General features: G+C 44.2%; 1 pseudogene; it reads right to left on the bottom strand.

Annotated features, from left to right (window-relative positions):
- The window catches only part of LOC117462587 (eukaryotic translation initiation factor 4 gamma 1-like), a 57823-nt pseudogene that overhangs the window by 25683 nt on the left and 14821 nt on the right, over positions 1-17319 (bottom strand).

Raw genomic sequence — 17319 nt, 5'->3', positions numbered from 1 at the left:
TATCACACACACCTACAGCTCCTAACGCATAATCAGGCTACAGCCGTTGTGTATTTTATTATGTGAAGCACTAAATGGTCTTAGAAAATATCGACTCTTTGTAGATATCTACTAAACTAAAGCAAATAAAGAGAGTAGGCCTGTTATACTGAGTGATATATATTTTACACACTGCTCTGCTTTCTGCACCTCACAGCTGTTCTCACTGTAAACATCGCGTTGAGATGAGAGCAGGTTCTAAAATGATATCCAGGGGATGCATGCAGAGCTGTCATTGGCTGAGATAAGTCCGGCCGTGCGTCACGCCTCCACCGTTCCCGGAAATGCATCCGCGGAGGAACCATCAGTGTATCCTCGGTTAGAGCTCCTCCAGAGAGCCTCCTCGACGCTCGATCCTCGGTGTGCATTTAGAGAAATGAGACGTCCTTCAAAATGGCGCTCATTTCCGGGTCACTACCGGAGGACCGAGGAGTCGAGGAGTTGAGGAGGGGAAATTTGAGTATTGAGAAGCCTCTCTGGTTTCACGTTCCAAACGACAGAATCTCCGTGTGATTGGCATTCCAGAAGGAATGGAGGGGGATGATGCTCGTCTCTTCATGACTACACTGTTCAAGAAGATGGTCGGAGACCCTCAGCTGGATACCTTGGAGCTAGACCGTGCACATCGCAGTCTGGCTCCGAAACCGCCGCAAGGTTCCCGGCCCCTCATTGTCCACCTCCATAAATATGCCCAGAAGGAACGTGTGCTGCTGTGGGCTAGGAAATCCCGGGATGTCTCGTACCAAGGTAATCCCATCAGGATCTTTGAAGATTTCAGCGCCACACTCGCCAAGAAGCGGGCCGCCTTTAACAAAGTGAAGTCGCAGCTCTACAAGGAGGGAATACGCTTCGGCTTACTCTACCCAGCCCACCTGTTACTATTAACGGACAGACTCGCATTTTTGACTCCGCGGAAGAGGCAGAGCGTTTCTACCAGGTTCATAGCAGTAAGTGAATGATCAGGAGGATTCTGTCCACATACCCCCTCTGAATCTTGTTTTTCACTTAAGTTATTTTTATTTCTATAACCGAGCTGAAGCTACACGGACATGAACGTTAAATTAGACATTGCTTGCAGCTCCCTGCTAGGCCAATAGAGGTCACTGCTGTCTCGTTTATGGGGGTGTGGACTGGGGAATGACTGCAAATCAGATGGGGTTGTATATGTGATAATTATACATTTTGAAGGGAAGCCAACTACACCGTAGTTAACCGGAGGTGTGCAGAACATTTCCTGCGTGCTCATCTACGTTACAGGATGAGTTTAGGGCAAGGTTGTAGGGATTTGTTAGAGATTCAGACATCTGATCTCGTTGGGTTGTGTTTTTTGTGTGTGTTTTTTTCTTTCTCTTTCTTTCTCTTTTTTCTCAATACGGGAGGAACTTTTTTCTTTGGTGCCCATCTTTATAACACATTTGAAGTTGTTACCTTGCTCTGTGTTGTAGCCTACTGGCTAATTCATAATTTCATCATATTATTCCAAAGGCTGATATTGTGGCTCATGCTCTATGGCTGATATAAGACAGAGAGCAATGCAAGGATCAATCAGGTTTACAAGCTGGAATGTCAGAGGACTTGGCGGGCCTACTAAAAGAGCCAAAGTATTTTCACATCTTAAGGATATGACGACGGACATTGCTTTTCTGCAGGAGACCCACCTGCGTGTCTGTGACCACACCAGACTGCGGAAACCCTGGGTCGGACAAGTGTTCCACTCCAGCTTCAATAGCCGTTCCAGAGGTACAGCAATCTTACTACACAAACGACTGCAGTTCTCTTTAGAAAAGTGTATTTCTGATACAAATGGGCGTTACATTATAGTCGTGGGTGTATTGCTCCAAATTCCTGTTATTATGGTTTGCGTCTATGCCCCTAATTGGAGTTGTCCTAATTTTATGACATCCTTATTCTCATTAATCCCATGCCTGGATTCACACCACCTTATTTTGGGGGGAGATCTTAATTTGGTTGTTAATCCTGCCCTTGATTTATCCAAGCCAAAAAACCTAACCCCATCTAGTACGGCTAGAGCTCTTATGTCACTTGTGGACCAAATCGGTTGTGTGGATACGTGGAGATTCAGCCACCCAACAGCAAAAGAGTTTTCATTCTACTCCCATGTTCATCAAACATATTCTCGCATTGATTATGTTTTTTTAGACAAAATCTTCCTTCAGTGAAATTATGTGAATATTCAGCAATAGTCATATCAGACCATGCCCCCCTTTTATTAGACTTGGAATTGCTTCCTAAAAGTGGACAGCGCTCAAATTGGAGATTGAATACTGGGTTATTATCTTCTAATAAATTCTGCGAATTTATTTCTGAGAAAATTAGACTCTTTATCCTAAATAACAAATCTGACTCGACTTCTCCTTCCCTCCTGTGGGAAACCTGTAAAGCGGTAATTTGCGGTGAGATTATCTCTTACAGTGCCAGGGAACATAAGCAGCAAATACAGAGACAACTTGAGCTGATGGAAGCAATTCGACAAATTGACAGACAGAACCCCTCTTCTCCTAGTCCTGCTCTTCAGACGGAGAGACTCAAGCTCCAAACTGAATTTGATCTTATTTCCACAAACAAAGCAGAGTTTGTTTAAAGGCGCACAAAGAGTACCTATTATGAATATGGGGACAAGGCCAGCCGACTGCTAGCGTTACAACTAAAGCGTCATCGGCCTCACGTTTTATTACACAAATTCGCAAATCCCCCCATACAATAGTTACAGACCCAAAGGAGATAAATAATGTTTTCGCTTCGTACTATTCTAATCTTTACCAATCAGAGGCTCCACCTGACAACATCTTAATGAAACAATTTTTGGATAATTTGGACTTCCCTACGATCAACGAAACAAGTAAAAGGAATCTAGATGCTCCACTCAGTTTAAAGGAGGTTACAGACAGTCTCAGATTAATACAGAATGGCAAGGCACCGGGCCCGGACGGCTTCCCAGCTGACTTTTTAAAGAAATTCTCTGATCAAGTGGCTCCCTTGCTATTGGACATGTTCAACGACTCCTTAGAGCGTGGGTCCCTTCCTCCATCCGTAACTCAAGCATCAATTTCACTCATTCCAAAAAAAAACAAAGATCCAGCAGAATGTAGCAGCTGGAGACCTATTAGTTTGCTCAACTCTGACATAAAGCTATTAGCTAAGACCCTGGCTAGCCGTCTGGACCCCTGTCTACCAAACATTATTTCGGGTAATCAAACTGGCTTCATAAGGGGTAGACAGTTGTCCTCAAATATTCGTCGCCTCCTTAATATTATAATGTCTAAGTCTAGCACACAAGAGGCTGAAATGGTAATCTCTATGGATGCGGAGAAGGCTTTTGACCGAGTGGAGTGGGGTTATTTATTTTCAGCTCTTGACAAGTTTGGTTTTGGTCAAAGATATATTTCATGGATTCAATTATTGTATAGTGCTCCTACAGCTAGTGTGACTACCAACTCCACTCATTCCAAATTTTTCACCTTACAACGCGGTTGCCGCCAAGGCTGTCCCCTGTCGCCTTTACTGTTTGCAATTGCAATCGAGCCACTTTCCATCGTTCTCAGAAACTCACCAGCTTTTACAGGTATCTATAGGAATGGGGTTGAACACAGGGTTTCGCTGTACGCAGATGATTTGCTGCTCTATGTCTCGAACCCTACGGCCAGTATTAACAGGATTCGTGACGTTTTACAAACGTTTGGTTCCTTTTCGGGATACAAGTTGAACATCAGTAAGAGCGAATGCTTCCCTCTTAATCTTGCGGCAAAACAGATTCCGGCCCAGAGTCTGCCTTTTCATTTGGCCTCCTCTGGTTTCCGGTACCTGGGCATTAATATTTCACATAGTCTCCCCTCACTTCATAAGCATAACGTTTTGAAGTTGGTGAAGGAGGTTAAATCTGACCTACAGCGCTGGAACTCTCTCCCTCTGTCGATTGTAGGTAGAATCAATTCGATCAAAATGAATGTGCTTCCAAGATTCTCATTCCTTTTTCAATGTTTACCATTATTCCTCCCCAAATCATTTTTTAAGGACTTAGACAAGACTATTTCATCTTTTATTTGGGCAGGAAAGACCCCAAGGGTAAAATATTCTGTCCTACAAAGGGCTAAAGAAGATGGTGGCCTTGCTCTACCTAACCTTCTGGCATACTATTGGGCGGCCAATATTCAAAAGATTCACACTTGGCACAACTCCCCCATTACAGACTGGTGCCAGATGGAAGCGCGGACTTGTGGCTCTATCTCTTTATCGTCGTTAATTTGTGCCCCCCTAAAATCATATCCTGCTAAATGCGTATCCAACCCAATTGTACAATCTACTGTAAAGATTTGGAGGCAATTTAGACGCCACTTTAAAATTGTTTCCCTTTCCCTGCTAATGCCCATTTGTAATAATCATATTTTTCTTCCTTCATCTCTTGACCCAATTTTCTCTTTGTGGAAGGAGAAAGGGTTGGTTTATTTCAAACAACTTTTTGTTGATAACATTTTTGTCTCCTTCGATATTCTCAAGACTAAATTTGACCTTCCAAACTCTCAGTTATTTAGATATTTTCAAATCCGAGACTTTGCTCGTTGTAACTTCCCCAATTTTCCTCATCAACCACCTAATTCTCTCATTGATACAATTCTATTGACCCCTGTACATGGAGTAATTTCAGCCGTGGGGAAGTTAATCTTATCAGCACTATCATCTCCTTTAGCGACTAGGAACATCTGGGAGAAGGAGCTTGGGGCTACCTTTTCAGATGAATGGTGGCAGGGGGCCCTAGACAGAGTCAACTCTACTTCATCTTGCGCCAGACTGACACTGATAGTTTAAGGTCCTACACAGATCACACCTGACCAAAGTTAGACTCAGCAAACTGTTTGACACAAGTGAGATGTGTGATAGATGCTCTCTTTCTCCGGCCAACCACACACACATGTTTTTCTCCTGTCCAAAGCTGGGTTCATTCTGGTCCTCTTTTTATGATACACTCTCAAAGGCCTTCAATAAGCCGGTGGTTCCTAGCCCTTTCATTTCTATTTTTGGTGTCCCTGAGGAATTCTCTAGTTTCACTAACAAGGAGAGAAATGTTATTGCTTTTGCTTCACTTGTAGCCCACAGACGTATTTTACTGCAGTGGAAGGACCAGAAACCTCCATCTTCTCAGTCGTGGTTGAAGGACTTAATGTCTTTCTTATACTTAGAGAACATTAAGTATAGTATAAGGGGATGCTCTGATAAATGTAGTAAAACCTGGGATCCTATTCTCTCTTTTGTTAATTCGATTCCTTCTTTAGGGGATTAGACAATTCTATTACTCATTAATGTACGTCGTAGCTACTATTGAGACTGGACAGTTATAATGCAATGATAAGTGATTGTCTCCTTTGGCGTGTGAATGGTCATGCAGCCCAATGTGCATGGTGCAACACAGTGTTTCTTTGTATTTCTGTGCTTTTGTGATATCCTCTTGTATTTTTTTTGTGACCTAAGGGGGGGGGGGGGTAGGAGACGTTCGATTCCTGTTTTGAATAGTGTGCCGTCGATGGGTTTCATTCCATTTCAAAATGCTGTTTGTCGCTCAGCGTAAACTTCGCGCACTGCCACTCCAACATCCAATCACAGAGGTTGAGGACAAATCACGGGGTTTGTCAAGCAAAGCACATGGTGGAGTCCCAAACGATAGCTGAGGATTCTGGGTAGTGTAGTGTCTTCGGCCATCCTAAACTGAACACATATGTTTCTCCGAATCGAAGGGGAAAAATACAAAAGCATTGTACACAATTTAAACCAATCAATGTTGTGTAATCCACAAGGATAATCTGGTGTTTTTGAGTTGATGAGTAATGCAGATATCACTGTAAAATCAATCGACAGTAAGGGGAATACTTACTTCCGGGTGTAAAATCCTCCGTTGTCCAATGGGAATGGACGCTCACATTGCTCTCCGTAATACAATAAAGGGGACATGATCAAATAGGAATATAATGTTCTTTTAAAAAACGTTAACTAAAGGGAACAATCTATTGGACACAGCTGAAGCTCTGGCCTTCCTTAAAAACGAACTAATCTAATAAAAATCAAAGTTGTATTACACACAATGCACTGTTTTTTGAGAACAAAAAATCGTAAATAATGCACCATAATACATTCTGACGAAAAATAAAAATTATTATGAATACAAATAAAATAAAAGAAGCCTCCCGTGAGTTACTACAAGCTATAAAGTAGATTTTAAAAACGTTTTATAGAATAAAAGCTCCCTGCAGGACGTTGTAGAAATGCGTGTGTGCACCACGACAAAAGAGCCTCATTCACTTTACATTGGGGTTGTTTGCGTGGTGCAGACACGTAAATGTAACAAAGTTTGTGAGTCCACCACGCAATGCAGTGTTAAGGAGTCTGGTGGAGTCACGCATTCTGGTGAGATCAGGTTGCTGTTTTCATTTAAACAGCTCCTTATATCCGTTAGCGCAGCTAGCTAGCACCAGATGCTAACAACAACAACAATGCACGTAAGGTCTCTCTCTCGCTCGGGCCACACACACCCTCCCGGTCCTCCCGTTGGCCAGTCGGTGCCTGCCGGTGAGCGTGGAAGTGTGGTCTGCTGCAAGCGGGCGGCAGGAGCGGGGCTGTCAGCAGATGGTATTTTAAACTTGATGCTCTCTGAAACTACGGGGCGGCCGAGGAAAAAAAATACACATGCGTTAATCGCGTTAAAATAATTAGTGGCGTTATTTTTTTGCGTTAACGCGTTAATTTGACAGCCCTAATATATATATATATATATATATAGAGATATATATAGAGATATATCTATATATATAGATATATCTCTAGAGATATATATAGAGATATATCTCTATAGAGATATATATCTATATAGATATCTCTATAGAGAGATATATCTATATAGATATATCTATATAGATATATCTATATCTCTCTATAGAGATATATAGATATATCTATAGATATATCTATATATAGAGAGATATCTCTAGAGAGAGAGAGATTTTTGATTTTTCAAACCACTTTTATTCACAAATCAAATGACCAAACAGACACACATTCTCAGTTCAGACAACTACTGAAAATAAGATCCTCATTCTCCACAGAACACAAAGCATTTTTAAAGCACCACATGGCCTCAAATTCTCCCACATTTTTGGTTAAGCAAAAATAACCATAGTCCGCTTTCAGTCTTGTTTTAACCATCCGCTTGAAAATCAAAACTGCATCGGTATCCAATGATTCCGCAACTTTATTCCTCCTGCTGAGGGAGATGGCCATTTTAGCCTGCCCCAACAAAAAATTCAAAAGCTGACTTTTGCACTTTTGCTTCTGGCTGTACCGACAACCCAAAATGAACATTGTCTTAAATTAATTAACATTAAACAAAAACAACATCTGAGTGAGTAACTGAAAAAGACAAAGGAGTCGACCACATTCTGTAAAGCAATGAAAAATGGTTTCCCTCTGTTCACAGAAAGGACAGGCGTCAGACACTGTAGGGTTGATCACTGAAACAAAAGCATTAACAGCTACCGCAGCGTGGAGGATCCTCCACTGGAGGTCCCCACCCCTCTTAGTCAGCGGAGTCTTGTAGAGCGCTCTCCACTCAGGCCTCTGAGCCTCCGTCAGGCCCAGGTGGGCTCTCCACCGCGTGTCCACTCGCTCTTGGAGTCTGCTCTGATTTAGCACCTTTGTCACCAAATAATAAAATGTTTTGTTGGACATGGTGCTAAACTTAAAATCAGTAACATTGTCCAACTTTAACAAAAAACCCTCACAACTGAGATCAGGAAAACATTGCATCTCTGGAAAAGAGTCATTGTCATTTGGAGACTTCAGTCCGTTACAGTGAGCAGCGATCAGCGCCAGCTCTGATTGGCTGAGCTGCTGCTTCCAGCTCTGCAGCAGGAGGCTGACCACCCGGACTGACCTGAGGCTCAGACGTGAGGCCAGGCCTGCAGCGTTGTCCAGACGGGGCCCACACACCTCCACCACCTGGCCCAGCGTGAGGATCTTCTCCTCACAGAGTCTCTGTTGTAGAGAAGGCCCTACTCCACACACAAACCGAGATCCACGGACCACCGGCTCTCTGAGGAGCCAGAACAGTGAGCCACAGCACTCTGGTCTCTCTTTTCTGAGTAGTCCCTACACCTTGAAGAGACCTCCATAGAACCCCGAGAGATTGTTCAGGCGTAATCCTTTCAGGTCCATTAGGAACAGCGACTCAGCCAGACCCAGCCCACCACAGCGCTCCAATAAGGCCCGAGCTACGGGTCTCCAGACCAGGTCAGCAGGTCCAGTCAGGAACCTTTGGACGAACCGGAGCCTGAAAGCCGCCCCTCTGCTTGCCAGGTAAACCAGGCCATGTCCCCCCTCCTCCTTTGGCAGGAACAGGACGCTCTGAGGGACCCAGTGTATGCGGTCCCAGAAGAAGTCCACCATGAGAGCCTGCACCCTGGACAGCAGGTTTACGGGTGGGTCGGTGCACGCCAGCCGGTGAGCCAGCATGGAGGAAACAAGGTTATTTAAAATAAGGATACGCCCTTTAAAAGAAAGTTTGGGAAGGATCCACTTCCACTTCTTTAACCGGCCTTCCACTTTCTCTATAATCCCGTCCCAGTTTTTTAAACAAAACGTGTCATCACCAATATAAATACCCAGGTACTTTAACCCTGCCCTTTTCCAACCAAGGCCCCCAGGTAACAACAAGCTGTCAATGCTGCCCTCTCCTACTGCTAAAGCCTCACTTTTCCCCCAGTTGACTCGAGCAGATGAGATTTTGCAAAAATTGCTCACAATTCCAGTTAAAACATTGATGTCATCTTGTTTTTTAACAAAGACCATTATGTCATCCGCATAAGCAGACAATTTAAAAACATCCCTACAGCCAGGAAAAGAAAAACCCTGTAACTTTGACCTTAACCGGTGTAAAAAAGGCTCTATGGCCAGGGAGTAGAGCATCCCGGACAAAGAGCAGCCCTGTCGGACTCCTCTCTGAGCTTCAAAAGGAGCACACAAACTACCGTTTATCTTCAGTACACTCTCAATGTCCCTGTACAAGACCTGGATCTTGGCTATGAGACCAGAGCTGAACCCAAAAGCTTCCAGCGTCTGCCACAAGTACTGGTGTTCAACTCGGTCAAAAGCCTTTTCTTGGTCTAGAGAAATCAGACCAAGCTCACAGCCCAATGAACCGGAGAGGTCCAAAACATCTCGAATTAGAGTCACGTTGTCAGTTATCAACCTGCTGGGTACACAGTATGTCTGGTCTACGTGAACGACATGCTCCATCACTTTCCTCAGCCTCGTCGCTAACACTTTGGAAAGCAGCTTGTAATCGGTACAGAGTAGAGACACAGGACGCCAGTTCTTAATCTCCTGCAGGTCTCCTTTCTTAGGAAGGAGAGTGAGCACAGCTCTCCTGCAACTCAGAGGCAACCTCCCGTTACTTAGACTGTCTCTGAGCACACTCAGCAGGTCGTCACCTATAACTGGCCAGAGAGCCTTATAGAAGTCTGCAGGCAGGCCGTCTATGCCAGGAGCCTTCCCACTCTGCAGGGCTTCCTGCAGCTCCTGGGCAGAGAGCTCCACCTCCAGCTCAGCATGGTCCTCCTCAGGGACGTTAGGAAGGCCCTCATAGAACGACTGCGCCACCTCTGGCTCGGCCTGGAACTCTGTTCTGTAGAGCTCTTTGTAGAACTCCACAGCACACTGACGAATGTCGGCGGACTCCTGAAGCAGCTGCCCAGCATTGGATCGCAGGGAGTGCATCAGCCTCCTCTGACCATTCTTACGCTCGAGACCGAAGAACAAGTGAGAGGGAGCATCCATTTTCACGATGTTCTGAAAACGAGATCTGACCAGAGCAGAAAACCCCAGCAGGTCAGACAGAGCTGAGCTTTTAATTTTGAAAACTTCAACATGTTCTCGCTCTCCTGTGGAGTCTGCCAATCCCTGCAGCTCCACCACTTCTCTCTCCAGAGCTCTCAGAGATCTAGCCATGTCCTTTGTGACATTGAAAGTGTACTGCAGGCAAAGCTGCTTGATCTTCACTTTACCTACATCCCACCACTGCTGAAGAGAATTGTACTCTCTCTTAGATAAACGGTAGTCTTCCCAAAAGAATTTAAAAACATTTTTAAAATGGTTGTCGGCCAACAGAGAAGCATTAAAGTGCCAATACGCACTATTACACTTAACATGATTAATAAAAACTGATACTTGTACGAGGGAAGACATCTCCTGGTGGTTCCTATCCAGCACAGGGTTCTCTGTGCAGTTGAAGTCACCCCCCAGGAACAGATACTCCTCACTATCACAGGTGCTAAGAGTGTGTATCAGTTTCTCAAAGAACAAAAGCCTCTCTGCGCCCACACTGGGAGCATAAATATATATAAAACATATTTTAACTTTTTCAAATTCAGCATTTATTTTGAGCAAGTGTCCTGGGATGACCTCATCGACCGCACAGGAGAAGGGTGTAAAGCCCCTCGCAAAGAGAATGGCAACCCCTACACTATTGCTGCGCTTATGGCTGAAGAAGCCCTCCCCCCCCCCATTCCCTCCTCCAGTCACTCTCGTTCTCAGCAGTGCTGTGAGTTTCCTGGAGAAACGTCACATTTAAATTCTTGTTTCCTAATAAAGTAAATAAAGATGCTCTCTTAGCATCCCCTCGAGCACCGTTAATGTTTAAAGAGCCCAGCTTTATGTCACTCATAATGAAATTATAGTTGCATCCTAACAAAATCAAAAACCTGGCTGAAGATAAATAAAAAATAAAAAATAAAACCAAGATGTACTTATTCATAATTCTTTGCAGTTTCCTCTCTAATCCTCTGAAGTATCTTCTTTAAACGAGCCTTCTCTGGGCCACTGAAGAAAGGTTCCCCTAAAGCTTCTTTGCGCCGCATGAGAACCCTGGCAGCATTGTGAAATATCTGCACATCAGCAAAAAAATCCTCTAACTTTACCCCCCTCCACCCCTTAGTTTCCGCCAGAAAGGATCTGATCCTCTGGATAGAATACTCCTCTCCCTTTGCTACCTCAACGATGTCAAAGAATGACTCGCTGTCACTGTCCTCTGAGTCCTCTGGGACTCCCTCTGGCTGAGAGGAGGAACACAGCAACTCCTTCTTTGACACCTTCCCTTTTTGAGTCACACTTCCTTTGCTCACTTGTTCATTTTTTCTTTTAACAGGTAACCTTAATAAATCCTCATCCATTACCACATCCTCCAGAACAGACTCAGCCACTCTGGCTGCAGTGTGCTCACTATCTGCTTCCTGTGTGACCTGAGTGTCCGTATGTGTGATACTGTGTGTACCGGCTGCCTGTGTGCTTTCCACGCGTGAAACCGTTGGCTCTGCCCCTGACCGCGGCAGCGGCTCTGCCGCGGGCGCTGACCCCAGCACCGGCGGCCCGGCCACGGACAAAGGGACCCGCAGCGGCTCTGCCGCGGGCGCGGACCCCATCACCGGCGGCCCGGCAGCGGGCAAAGGGACCGGCAGCGGGCAAAGGGACCTGCAGCGGCTCTGCCGCGGGCGCGGACCCCAGCACCGGTGTAGGTACCAGATGTGTTCGGGGTACCAGATATGTTCGGGTGTATTTCCGTCGCACCCGTCATCCGTCATATCCGTCTACTCACCTCCCTCTGCTGCCACACACCGGCCGTCTGCGGAACTGCAGCCGGAGGAACTCGGGACAGCTTGTTATGTGTGTGTACTTGTGCACATAAATAATGTTTCTAATTATTTACAATTAAAAAATATATATATTCTCCGTTACTTCAGCCAACACTTTTATAAGGCCAGTAGATTAGATAATTACGAAATGTGTAGATAGAATACATATCTTTCAGGTTGTTATTTTGTCATTGTTTAATGTTTTATTTACCTTTTTATATAGTACTTTTTATATAGTATCTGAACTTTGGAGAGGAGTTGGGAGACACACGACACATCAAATCACATCTACAGATCAAGACGAAGCGACTGGAAGTACTCCTAGCGTGAACATGTTTGTGAAAACGTGTGCAAAGTCTCCGAAAATCCTAAAAATAAGCTCATATTTGAATTCCCCATAAAAAACACATCATTCAGTAAAAACAAGGCCCCACTGATCATCTGCTCCCTGATCTCTCTGCGAATTGAAAGTACGTATTGCCTGAGATTGCATGCTGTGGTTTTATTAAATGTGCCAAGTGCTAGGACTGTCTTATGGAAGAAAGCTTTTAGATGTGCAGCTCCACTAACATGGAACAGTCTGCAAAAAGAATGGAAAATTACCAAGCTAGTACCACTACATGTTTTTAAAGCTTGGTTGGATGCCACACAATCAGATGCTGTTGGTACCTGTACATGTGGATAGATATGTTGTTCTGTTGTTTATGTTTGTATGTCTTCATGTGGAACCTACTGCTGCAGGTCTCCCTTGAAAAAGATATCATTGATATCAATGGGATTTTAACTGGATAAATAAAGGCATTGAATTGAATGTCCAATGAAAACATATCCAAGTGTAACAAACATCCAGTATTAACCTTACTGTTTTTTTACTAACAGTAACCAACTAATAATTTTCATAAAGTGCATATTTATTCCAAACTCACAATATATATATGTAATAAAACAATGCTCAATGGTACACAGTATCCAAACTCTTTAGGCACTGGTCAGAGACATTCATTTAAAGCAGATACTGAATCCAATACTGGTAAAAACGTTGCAGAAATCAAATGTTTCCTTGTCTGAACGGAGAAACCTAATTTTTAAAACAACATTTTCAGTGTGTGATTTGAAAGATAAATTCTGATCAATAATAAAACCTAGATATGTGTATGTAGTGACCCTTTCAATGTAAATATCAGTCCCTTGAACAGTACAAATGTTGGGGAGAAAAGAAGTTAACTTTTTGCCATTTGAGAATATCATGAGTTTGGAGTTGTCTGCATTTAATACTAACTTGAGTTGAGATAAATGGGATGGAATAACATCAAAGGCAAAACATAAACAACAGAACAACATATCTATCCACATGTACAGGTGCCAACAGCATCTGATTGTGTAGCATCCAACCAAGCTTTAAAAACATGTAGTGGTACTAGCTTGGTAATTTTCCATTCTTTTTGCAGACTGTTCCATGTTAGTGGAGCTGCACATCTGAAAGCTTTCTTCCATAAGACAGTCCTAGCACTTGGCACATTTAATAAAACCACAGCATGCGATCTCCGGCAATAAGTACTTTCAATTCGCAGAGAGATCAGGGAGCAGATGATCAGTGGGGCCTTGTTTTTACTGAATGATGTGGTTTTTTTATGGGGAATTCAAATATGAGCTTATTATTAGGATTTTCGGAGACTTTGCACACGTTTTCACAAACATGTTCACGCTAGGAGTACTTCCATTCGCTTCGTCTTGATCTGTAGATGTGATTTGATGTGTTGTGTGTCTCCCAACTCCTCTCCAAAGTTCAGATACTATATACAAATACTAAAAGATAAATAAAACATTAAACAATGACAAAATAACAACCTGAAAGATATGTATTCTATCTACACATTTCGTAATTATCTAATCTCGTGGCCTTATAAAAGTGTTGGCTAAAGTAACGCAGAATATATATATTTTTTAATTGTAAATAATTAGAAACATTATTTATGTGCACAAGTACACACACATAACAAGCTGTACCGAGTTCCTCCGGCTGCAGTTCCGCAGACGGCCGGTGTGTGGCAGCAGAGGGAGGTGAGTCGACGGATATGATGGATGACGGGAGCGACGGAAATACACCCGAACACATCTGGTACCCCGAACACATCTGGTACTGACACCGGCGGCGGACAAAGGGACCTGCAGCGGCTCTGTCGCGGGCGCGGACCCCAGCACCGGCGGCCCGGCCGCGGCCAAGGCCATCTGTAGCGGCTCTGCCGCAGGCACCGTCGGGCCGGCTGCGAGCTCAGACTGTCACTACCCGATCCGTCACCCTGCCCGATCGGTTCTGCGCATGTGCGAGAGGGTCCGCCATGTTGGACAACTCCGGACGGCAACACCAGATGGACACTTGACACAGTGGCTTTTAGAAAAGCTCAAAAAGAAAAACCGAGAGAGATGAGTTATTGTTATTACAACGTGACTTCACTATTATTTAACAACTCTTTTTATTGGGTTCTTTTATTTGGGGTTAAGTACATTGTCAGAATAAGTGAGGAATGAATTTAACTTCTGTTAGACAGCCATATGCCATACATTTTTGCATACATTCACAGTAAATATTTATTCAGTATGATAGCTGTCTAACAGAAGTTAAATCTATTTCTCACTTATTCTGACAATGTACTTAACCCCAAATAAAAGAACCCAATAAAAAGAGTTGTTAAATAATAGTGAAGTCACGTTGTAATAACAATAACTCATCTCTCTCGGTTTTTCTTTTTGAGCTTTGCTAAAAGCCACTGTGTCAAGTGTCCATCTGGTGTTGCCGTCCGGAGTTGTCCAACATGGCGGACCCTCTCGCACATGCGCAGAACCGATCGGGCAGGGTGACGGATCGGGTAGTCACACAAGAGGCTTCTCAATACTCAAATTTCCCCTCCTCGACTCCCCTCCTCGATACTTAGACCCGCCCACAGGAGATGCGAGCGGAGGACCGAGGAGGGGAACCGAGGAGAGAGGAGGGGAAGCAGCAGACGTTTAAAGAAATGAGAACTCCTCTCCTCTGAGCGGTCATATTAAAGCGACGTCCGTTCATTATTACGTGACAACAGCTGCATCAGCTGTCGAGTGTTTCGTCATATTTTATAATCTCTGTTAGATCAGCTGCACATTGTTCCCCCACATATTTACTTTGAGTTCATTGAGAGTGCGGTATAATGAGGCAATACCAGGCTACAGATGCACACACAGACACACATATATTTATATAAATATAAGCAATTTAAAGTATGAGAGCACTCTCATAATAACGTAACACAATCAGAGACTGGATATACCCCCCCCCCCCCCCCCCCCCAAACTGAGCAATCTCATTCCTCTGCATGTCTTTAAAGCTAGGGTAAATGAAATGCTTGCTGATACAATGGGCACTGTCTATAACTATGTATCCTGTAAATATAATGTATAATGTCCTTATTGTTTCATGTTTCATGTGGAACCTATATGCTGCAGGTCTCCCTTGAAAAAGAGATCTATGATCTCAATGGGACCAATCTGGTTAAATAAAGGTTTGAAATGAAATGAAAACACCTACAGCTCCTAAAGCATAATCAGGCTACAGCCGTTGTGTATTTTATTGTGAAGCACTAAATGTTCTTAGAAAAATATGGACTCTTTGTAGATATCTACTAAACTAAAGCAAAGAGAGTAGGCCTGTTATACTGAGTGATATATATTTTACACACTGCTCTGCTTTCTGCACGGGCCTCACAGCTGTTCTCACTGTAAACATCGCGTTGCGATGAGAGCAGTTTCTAAAATAATATCCAGGGGATGCATGCAGAGCTGTCATTGGCTGAGATAAGTCCGGCCGTGCGTCACGCCGCCACCGTTCCCGGAAATGCATCCGCGGAGGACCCGTGGAGGAACCATCAGTGTATCCTCGGTTATAGCTCCTCCAGAGAGCCTCCTCGACGCTCGATCCTCGGTGTGCATTTAGAGAAATGAGACGTCCTTCAAAATGGCACGCTGAAATTCATTTCCGGGTCACTACCGGAGGACCGAGGAGTCGAGGAGTTGAGGAGGGGAAATTTGAGTATTGAGAAGCCTCTACAGACACCCCGGGCGTGTCACCCGCCCTCTCCGGGCACACGCGGATTTGGTGTCCTGCCGCTCCACAACCATAGCATCTCAAACTGTCAGACGTAACATGGACAGTATACACAAAATCATCAATTTTATACTTGAGTCAGATTTAATTCCCCTTCATCTTTTTTCAGGACCATAAGCACCGGTCTCCTAAAAGACACAACGTGCTTGAGGTGCGGGGATTTGCAGCCCAGGGGGATCAACTTAATGGGAGACACAAGCTGCCTGTGTCGAGCCAGCTCTCTCTCCAACAAATCGTTTCTCAGAAACGGGGGTACATTTGAGATGATTACTTTTTTAGCTGGAGTGACAAGGGGTAGCACGGGTAACAGCGTCCCTTTAATCACTAGCCCGCTCTCCACCAGCTGGTTAGCTTTCTCCGTGCAGTCTAAAAAAATAACCACTGCACTGTTCATGCGGGAGGCAGATTTAACTCTGCCATATCCAGACCCGGCGTCATGGGCGGGCCCCATGGGGCCGGGCCCGCCCATCCAGGATTTGGGCCCGACCATCCCATGGGAGCCTGCCTGCAGACCTCCAGTGTCAGGACAGTTCCGGTGCAGACCTCCAGTGTCAGGACACCTCCACTGTCAGTACAGGAAGTGACGATTCTGACGAACACGTTTTTTCCCCCGCCCACTGAATCACAATGGAGACTCATCACGGAGGTGATGAGTCCGCTCACCGTGCACTTTGGGTCGGCCTTGGTCAAGCCCTTTTGACCCCCCAGCCTGGTTCTCGTAAAAGTTTTTCGCTCAAAAGACACCATGGAGGAATGTAACGGGAGTTGACAGGGGACTCTGCCCGCCTCACGAGTGCCTATTTTCGGACACTTTTTTCCACTTTCCCCGGTTTTATTATTTTTTGGGCTATTTCACCCGGTTTCTACCTTGGACATTGCCCGGTCTCGGGTGTCCCCCCACGGCCTGTGTCCAGCCCGCCCCCCACTCATCCATATATTAACGGATTTTGACCATTTTTGTTGCATTTTTCTCCCCTCACTGATCGAATGGCAAACGCGACCCATACCCAGATATTTTAACTATGTCAGCATGACACCACTTAAGAGGGCAGTAGAAGTTAGTTAAAACCATATTTATTTTCTTAAAATTATTTGCCTCTTATTTATGTCATAAGCCTGAAAATGTTATGTATAATTATGTTACTTATTATGTTACAGCTCTATAGTCTAATTACTGTTTGCTATTACAATAGACTGTTTCACTTCACTCCTACATACTTTATTTCTCCCTTTACTGCACTATTGGATTAAGAATCTGCATATTAAACAATTTGCTATAAATTATATCCATTTTAGATTCCATTGTGTATTAAAATGTCAATTATTTTCATATTTGGTAGTTATTTTTTCTGCTAGATCCCCTTGATGGACTCCCAAATTGCCCTTGTGGTGTGATGCGGGAGACAATAAAAGGCTTATCTTAAAGTAAACCAACATACCTCTGTGGTGTTCATG

This window comes from Pseudochaenichthys georgianus, chromosome 17, assembly GCF_902827115.2.
Source record: "Pseudochaenichthys georgianus chromosome 17, fPseGeo1.2, whole genome shotgun sequence".
Taxonomy (NCBI): Eukaryota; Metazoa; Chordata; class Actinopteri; order Perciformes; family Channichthyidae; genus Pseudochaenichthys; species Pseudochaenichthys georgianus.
Note: the sequence above shows the minus strand (reverse complement) of the source record. Positions and strands in the feature narration are given on the sequence as shown.